This window comes from Mastomys coucha, unplaced genomic scaffold (genome assembly GCF_008632895.1).
Source record: "Mastomys coucha isolate ucsf_1 unplaced genomic scaffold, UCSF_Mcou_1 pScaffold21, whole genome shotgun sequence".
Taxonomy (NCBI): domain Eukaryota; kingdom Metazoa; phylum Chordata; class Mammalia; order Rodentia; family Muridae; genus Mastomys; species Mastomys coucha.
In genome coordinates, this window is record NW_022196904.1 from 108,632,064 (window position 1) to 108,639,612 (window position 7,549).

Sequence of the window (7,549 nt, forward strand, 5' to 3'; positions counted from 1 at the left end):
AGCTAAACAAAGAATTCTCAATTGAGGAACACCAAATGGCTAAGAAGCACCTAAAGAAATGTTCGACACGAGGCTTTTACAATCATTGCAAAAGAGAGATGAGAAATCTGGCAGCTCAGTGGTCAGGGTACCTCTGAGGCCATCTAAAATACACTGGGTCTAAAACAGCAGCCATCTCCTCTGGACTGGTGCAGCACCCCCGGGCTCTGAGCATGCTCAGGCCGCATGGGCCCAGCCAGAATCCCGGGGGGTGGGGGCTGTGGGTGCACCAGCCAGGAGGGTAGAGGCTCGAATCTCGAATCCTTAATGCGGAATGCTCGAATCTTGAACACTCACTCTCTTGAATCTCAACTGGTGCTGCACCCCCCGGGCCCAAGCGCTCTGGGCCCGGGGAGCTACGGACTGCATGAATCTAAGTCCTAGTCCACCTAAGTTCTGATTCTAGTCCGAGTGGGAGCGAGTCTGAATGCTGAATGCAGACTCTAGAAGGTTGAATGCTGCAGACTCTCTCACACACACACTCTCTGCTCAAGGTCTCTTCCATCCTAGGTAAAACGCCTACTATGTTAATCTTTTGGGGAAGTAGAGACATGTCTCTTGCTAATTCCTAGGAGTGGTTCAGCTACAGTACGTGAGTGAGAATGAGGCTTTTACTTGACCTTGCCCTGGGATAAGCCTTCCATTCTTTAAGCTTCAATGCCCTACCCACAATGCCAGAAGTAATTAGTCTGGGTGGGTAAATTCCAAGCCAGGGTTTGGCTAAGATGTTGGAACCATTGTTGAAGGTCAGAGAGCAATGTTCGATTTTGTCCAGCTGTAAATAAATCATATCTTGGTGGGCACCTAGCACACGAATATGAGGACATATCTGGGCTACCTCTGAGTTAGGGGTGCCAGGCAACAATGTGGGGGCAGGAGACTGACTTTCCTTGAAGTTTTCGCCTCAAACTGCTGTCACGCAAAGTGTGCGTGGCACAAGTGTCCTTCTGGTATAGTGGGATATCCTTTGGTTATTTGCCCAGAAGTAGTATAGCTGGGTCTTGGGGTAAATTGATCCTCAATTTACTGGGAAACTGCCATATTGACTTCCAAAGTGGCTGTATAATTTTGCACTCCCACAGCAGTGGAAGAGTGTTGCCCTTACTCCACAGCTTTACCCAAATGAGCTGAAATCTTTTCCTATTTTGGAAATAGGAAAATAGTGGGCTGCTATTTTGTCCTATTGATGGAGTCCTTTGCCTTACAGAAGCTTTTAAGTTTCATGAGGTTCCATTTATTAACTGCTGATCTTAGTGTATGTGCAATTGCTGTTCTATTGAAGAAGTTGTCTCCTGTGTCAATTCATTCAAGGCTGTTCCCCACTTTCTCTTCTATCAGGTTCAGTGTATCTGGTTTTCTGTTGAGGACTTTGATCCACTTGGACTTAAGTTTTGTGTAGGGTGATAATATGGATCTCTTTCTGTTCTCTTATATGTAAACATCCAGTTAGACCAGCACCATTTGTTGAAGATGCTTTCCTTTTTCCATTGTGTATTTCTGGCTTCTTTATCAAAAAGTAGGTATCCACTAGGTGTGTGTATTTACATCTGGGTCTTCAGTTCCACTGATCAATATGTCCATTTTTATGCAGAGACAATATGGTTTTTATTACTACAGCTCTGTAGTACAGCTTGAAATCAAGAATGTGATACCTCCAGAAGTTCTTCTATTGTACAGGATTGTCTTAGCCATCTTGAGTTTTTTTCCATATAAAGTTGAGTACTTTTCTTTCAAGGTCTGTAAAGAATTGTGCTGGAATTGTGATGAGGATGGATGGAGTTGAATTTGTAGATCACTTTAGGAAGAATAGCCATTATTTTTATGTTAATCCTACTGATCCATGAGCATGGGAGATTTTTCCAGCTTTGATACCTCCATCAATTTTCTTCTTTGAAAGACTTAAACATTTTATCATATAAGTCTTTCACTTCCTTGGATTTACCCCCAAGATATTTGATATTATATGTGGATATTGTGAAGGGTGTTATTTCCCAGATTTCTTTATCAATCCATTTATCATTTATAAATAGGCAGGCTACTGATTTTTTTAGTTAATTTTGTATTTAGTTACTTTAAAGAAGGTATTTTTCAACTGTGCGAGTTCTCTGGTAGGATTTTTGGGGTCACTTATGTATACTATCATATCTGCAAATAGTGATATTTTGACTTTTTCCTTTCCTTATATGTCCTTGATCTTGTTAAGTTGTCTCATTGCTCTAGCTAAGATTTTAAGTACTGCATAGAACAGATATGTAGAGAGTGAACAGCATTGTCCTGTTCCTGATTTTAGTGGAATTGCTTTGAGTTTGAGTTCCTCTCTATTTAATTTGATAAATTAAATTAATTTTATTTAACTGGCTATTGGCTCATTATATATTACCTTTATTATGTTTAGGTATTCCCTTGTATCCCTGTTCTCTCCAGGACTTTTATCAGGAATGGGTGTTAAAATTTGTATTGTGGATGCCAGCAAGTGCTGGCTGACAGGAGCCTGATATAGCTGTCTCCTGAGAGGCTCTGCCAGTGTCCAACTAATTCAGAAGTAGAGGCTTATAGTCATCCATTGGACTGAGCACAGGGTCCCCAATGAAGGAGCTAGAGAAAGGACCCAAGGAGCTGAAGGGTTTGTAGCCCCATAGGAGGAACAACAATAGGAACTAACTAGTACCCCCAGAGCTCCCAGGGACTAAACCTCCAACCAAAGAGTACACATGGTGGGACTAATGGCTCCAGCTGCATATGTAGCAGAGGATGGCTTAGTCAGTCATCAATGTTTGCTTCTTTTCTAGAACTTTCAAATGTGCTTTTAAGTTGCTAGTATGAGATCTCTCTGATTTCTTTTATAAAGCACTTAATGCTACAAACTTTCTTCTTAGTCACCACTTTCATTGTGTCCCTTAGATTTCATTTTAATTGAATTCTAGGAAGTCTTTCATTTCTCTCTTTATTTCTGCCTTGACCCCATAGTTGTTCAGTAGGGAGTTGTTCAGTTCCCTTGAGTTGGTAAGCTTTCTGTTGTTTCTGTTGATAAAGTTCAGCATTAATCTGTGGTGGTTTGGTAGGATACAGAGGAGTTATTTTCATTTTCTTATATCTGTTAAAGCTTGCTTTGTTTCCAAGTATGTAGTCAATCTGTGAGAATGTTCCAAGAGGCGCTGATAAGAAGGTATATCCTTTTGTGTTTGGGTGCAATGTTCTGTGAATATCTGTTAGGTCCATTCATAACCTCTCTTGGTTCCATTGTTTTTCTGTTTAGTTTTTGTCCGAATGACCTGTCCTATGGTGAGAGTGGAGGGTTTAAGTCTCTCACTATGAATATATAGTGAGGTTCAGTGTATGATTTAAGTTTTTATAGTGTTTCTTTTTAAAATTTGGTTGCCTTTGTATTTCAGCATAAATGTTCAGAATTGGAACATCATCTTGGTGGATTTTTTTCTTTGATTAATATGAAATAACCTTCTTCATCTCTTTTGATTAATTTTGTTTGAAACCTATTTAGTTAGATATTAGAATGGCTATACCAGCTTCCCTCTTATAAAAGGGTCCATTTGCTTATAAAATCTTTTTAAAATCTCAAGCCTTTACCTTTCATGTTGAAGTCTATTTCTTGTCTGCAACAGAATAGATCCTGTGTTTGTATCCATTCTGTTTGTGTATATCTTTTTATTGTGTAGTTGAGTTCATTGATATTGAGAGATATTAATGACCAATGACTGTTAATTCCTGTTATTTTGTTGTCCTTGGTGGTGGTGGTGGGTATGGATGTGCATGTGTATTTCCCTTGGGTTTTGCTGGTTTGAGATTAATTGGCTATTTGTAGATGTAATTAACTTCTTTGGGCTGGAGTTTCCCTTCTAGTACTTTCCTTTCTAGTAGAGCTACATTTATGGATAGAGCTGCATTTAATTTTGACTTTGTCATAGACTATCTTGTTTTTCCATTGATGGTAAATGAAAGTTTTGCTACATATAGTCTATGCTGGCATCCATGGTCACTTAAAGTCTATAAGACATTTACCCAGGCCCTTCTGGCTCTGGAGTTTCCATTGAGAAGTCAGGTATTAATTCTAATAGGTCTGCCTTTATATGTTTCTTGGCCTCCCCCCTCCACTGCAGCTTTTAATATTCCTTCTTTGTTCTATATATTTAGTGGTTTTATTGTTTATGTGGCACGGGGATTTTTTTTTTCTAATCCAATCTATGTAGTGTTCTGTAAGCTTCTTGTACCTTTATAGGCATGTCCTTCCTTAGGTTAGGAATATTTTCTTCTATGATTTTGTTAGATATATTTTCTGGAAAAATAAATCAATTCCTGTTATTCTTAGATTTGGTCTTTTCAAAGTGCCCTAAGATGTATTTTGTCTTTTCTCCAATTTCTTTAAGGAATTTTTTATTTCCTTTTTAAGGACCTCTGTCATCTTCATAAAGCTGGCTTTAAGGTTGTTTTCTTGTGTTCCATCTGTGTTGGGATATACAGGGGTTTCTGTAATAGGATAATTGGGCTCTGGTGGTGCCCATTTTGCCCTGGCTATTAATTGTTATTACTCTGGTGTTTAGGTATCTGGATTTGGGATGATTATTGGTCTGGGTATTGATTTCTGAGTTTGTCTTTGTTGGATGGTGTGGTGGTTTGAATAGTTTTGAATAGTCTCATATGTTTGGATGATTGGCCCACAGGAAGTGACACTTTTAGAAGGTGTGTTCTTCTTGGGATAGGTGTGACCTCTTGGAGGAAGTGTGCCACTGTGGGGGTGGGCTTTGAGTTCTGATGCTCAGGTTCCACCCAATGTAGAGAAGAGCCTCTTCCTGACTGCCATCAAGTCAAGATGTAGAACTCTCAGCTCCTTCTCTTGAACACTATATACCATCCTTCCTGCCATGATGATAACGGACTGAACCTCTGAAACTGGAAACCAGCCCCAATTAAATGTTTTTTATAAAAGTCATGCTGTCTCTTCATAGCAACAAAACCCTACCCAAGACAGAGTGTATTTTGTCCCTTGATTTCTGTTTCCTCTTTGGTCTTCTGGTCATTGTGGCCTCTATTTCTGGGGCCAGTGTAACAACTGATACTGTAGGGAGTCTCTGGCCAGGTTGAGGGCTGGACATCTGGTGCCTAACTTGACTTTTGATGCAGCAGGGAGTGCCTGTTCTTCTTACTGGTGTGGCCTGCACCTTAGCACTTGAAGTCTTTCGGAGATGGGAATTAGAGACCCAGCCATGGAGAGGGCAATGAGGTGTAGGTAATGGATCTTTTGGAACTAAATCTAGGGAATAGGGCAGTTGAGATGTCAGGTGAGTTATTCACCTGTTCTTTTGACTGGTGAGGTCTGCACCTGAGCAGGTGAGGTCTACAGGCCTTTTATGAATTTTTAATTACAAAATTATGTATTTCCAGTCTTTTGTTGCAAATGGGATATAAGGATAAAAGGAAAGTCATTTACTCTTCAAATTCAGGAAATAAAATGTTTCTTCTCTGCCAACCTCACCCAGCTAAACCCTGTCTTACAGGATCTGCTAGAAGACATGCAACAGACCACAAACCATCACAATTTTTCTCAGCCTATTCCTAAGTCCCTCAGTCCCTCAAGGTTATGCCCCTGAGTTTCTTTCCCTTCTAAGCCAATCTTCTTAACTTCCATTTCTCCAGTAAATACAGTAGATATTAGTACATATGGCCATCAAAACTCTGGGCAGACTCCAGTCTTTTCTTTCCAAGACCCAGTGTAAAATAAATAGAGGCCACATTGAAATAAAAACTGCATATAGAACTTTCTCTGAGCTACTGAAATACAGAATAATAGTCTTACATGGTCCTGGACAGTTGCAGCAAGCCCAACTCCAAGTCACCCCATGAATAAAAAGGACTTAATGAAACATGGCATAATAGGCATGATATTGTCAATGCCATCTCAAAATCAGAGCAGCTGTAACTACATGCACTTATGAGACCCTTACATTACTAGGCTATTCAAATTCCTTGGAAGAAGAAGTTGGGGAAAGGACATCAGAGCCCTGCTTTAAGTAAGAGCCACATGTTCTCTCTTAGTCCTCCAAAGTTGTATATAATCCTGTCCAGGAGGTGGAAGGCTAATTGAAGGGGTATTCCTTTTATGTAACTTCAAGAGGTCACGATTCATCTACTGTAGGACTTTCCAGTTGATGCAGCTATTTAGAAGTCACTCACATTCCTGTAGGTAACCCCTTAACCATACCCTTGTAAGTGCATCCAACAATTCATTAGTTTCCAAGCTGGACTTGAATGGGATCTTTTGTGGGAGTTGGGGGAGTCTGTGTCATCAAAACACAATTTCTTCACATCTACCCAGGAAAAAGTAACCCAAAAAGGAGAAACAAATGAAGGTCTAAGATAGACTGTGTTGCTAAGTTAGGGTCGAGTAGTTAGGTGAATTAATTCTCACATTTAAATACATGATGGACTTATTAGAATGCAACATCACCCTAAGTCTAGGGACACCTGTATTCTATTTTCCACTAAGAAGTTTCCACTAAGTGAGTTTCTGTCACTAAGAGCCAAGGGCCTCTCAGAAGACAATGATTCGAAATGACTGCATTAGGATCTTTTTCAGAGATTAATGCCTAGTAGATGCTCACTACATCTAGCCTCTGGTTATATAAGTAATCTATGACTTATCTCAGTACTCTGTCTCATCTACCTGGAGTAATTATCAGATACATACCGGCTGCTGGTTGGGTGGGGCAGGGGGTGGGGATGGAAATGACACTGTTCATGATGAAGGCAGTGAGCATGAGTGTGGGTCAAACTCAAATTTACAGACAGGATATGATCAAGAGACATTGATGAAACAGAAGCCAAAAGTTCAAACCTGATTGGTTCCAGAGAGGTACTATTTGGAGTATACTATCCCAAATATTACACTTCAACTGTAATCTCTTATAACATATGACTATACTCACTCTAAGACACGTGTTCTTTTTAATGCTCCTCTCTCTTTCAGATTACCCCCAGTTCCAAATTGAAATTCTTATGACCCCAACTCTAATGAATAACAATGAGAATTGAATACTTACACCCTCAGGCTTGTGGCTCCATTCTTAGTCTTCCCATATATGCCTCTTGTTCTTTGCTCTGCATCTAAAATGGTGTTATTCTGCTTTGCCAAAATGTTTGTTTAGTTCCTGAGACTTTTCCCCTGTAAACTCTCCAATCTTCTCGCACATCCTCAGCTCTCTGTCTGTAGATATGGTGTTCGTCTCATAATATCCTCCTAATGCCACCTCCTTCATAAGCTCCTTGGAGCACCCAACCAATCTACTGCCCTCTGCTGTGGACTTGACAGAAGTCTACAGCCTCCATGACATCTACCAACTTCCACCTTATCATGCATGTCTTTTTTAAAATCTCCTCTGTTAATATCTACCCTTTATACTATCAGAAACATTAATTTGCTTTTTCTGCATTTGCCCCCACCATGAATGAAATCCAAGCATAGTATGCATGTATTAAAAGAATTAACCAAAAAAAAAAA

At 39.9% G+C, this 7,549-nt stretch overlaps 1 protein-coding gene across 1 annotated transcript in view; it reads left to right on the top strand.

Moving 5' to 3' along the window:
- The window catches only part of Acsm1 (acyl-CoA synthetase medium chain family member 1), a 62,137-nt gene that overhangs the window by 39,721 nt on the left and 14,867 nt on the right, over positions 1–7,549 (top strand). The gene's annotated exons all lie outside the window — the stretch shown is intronic.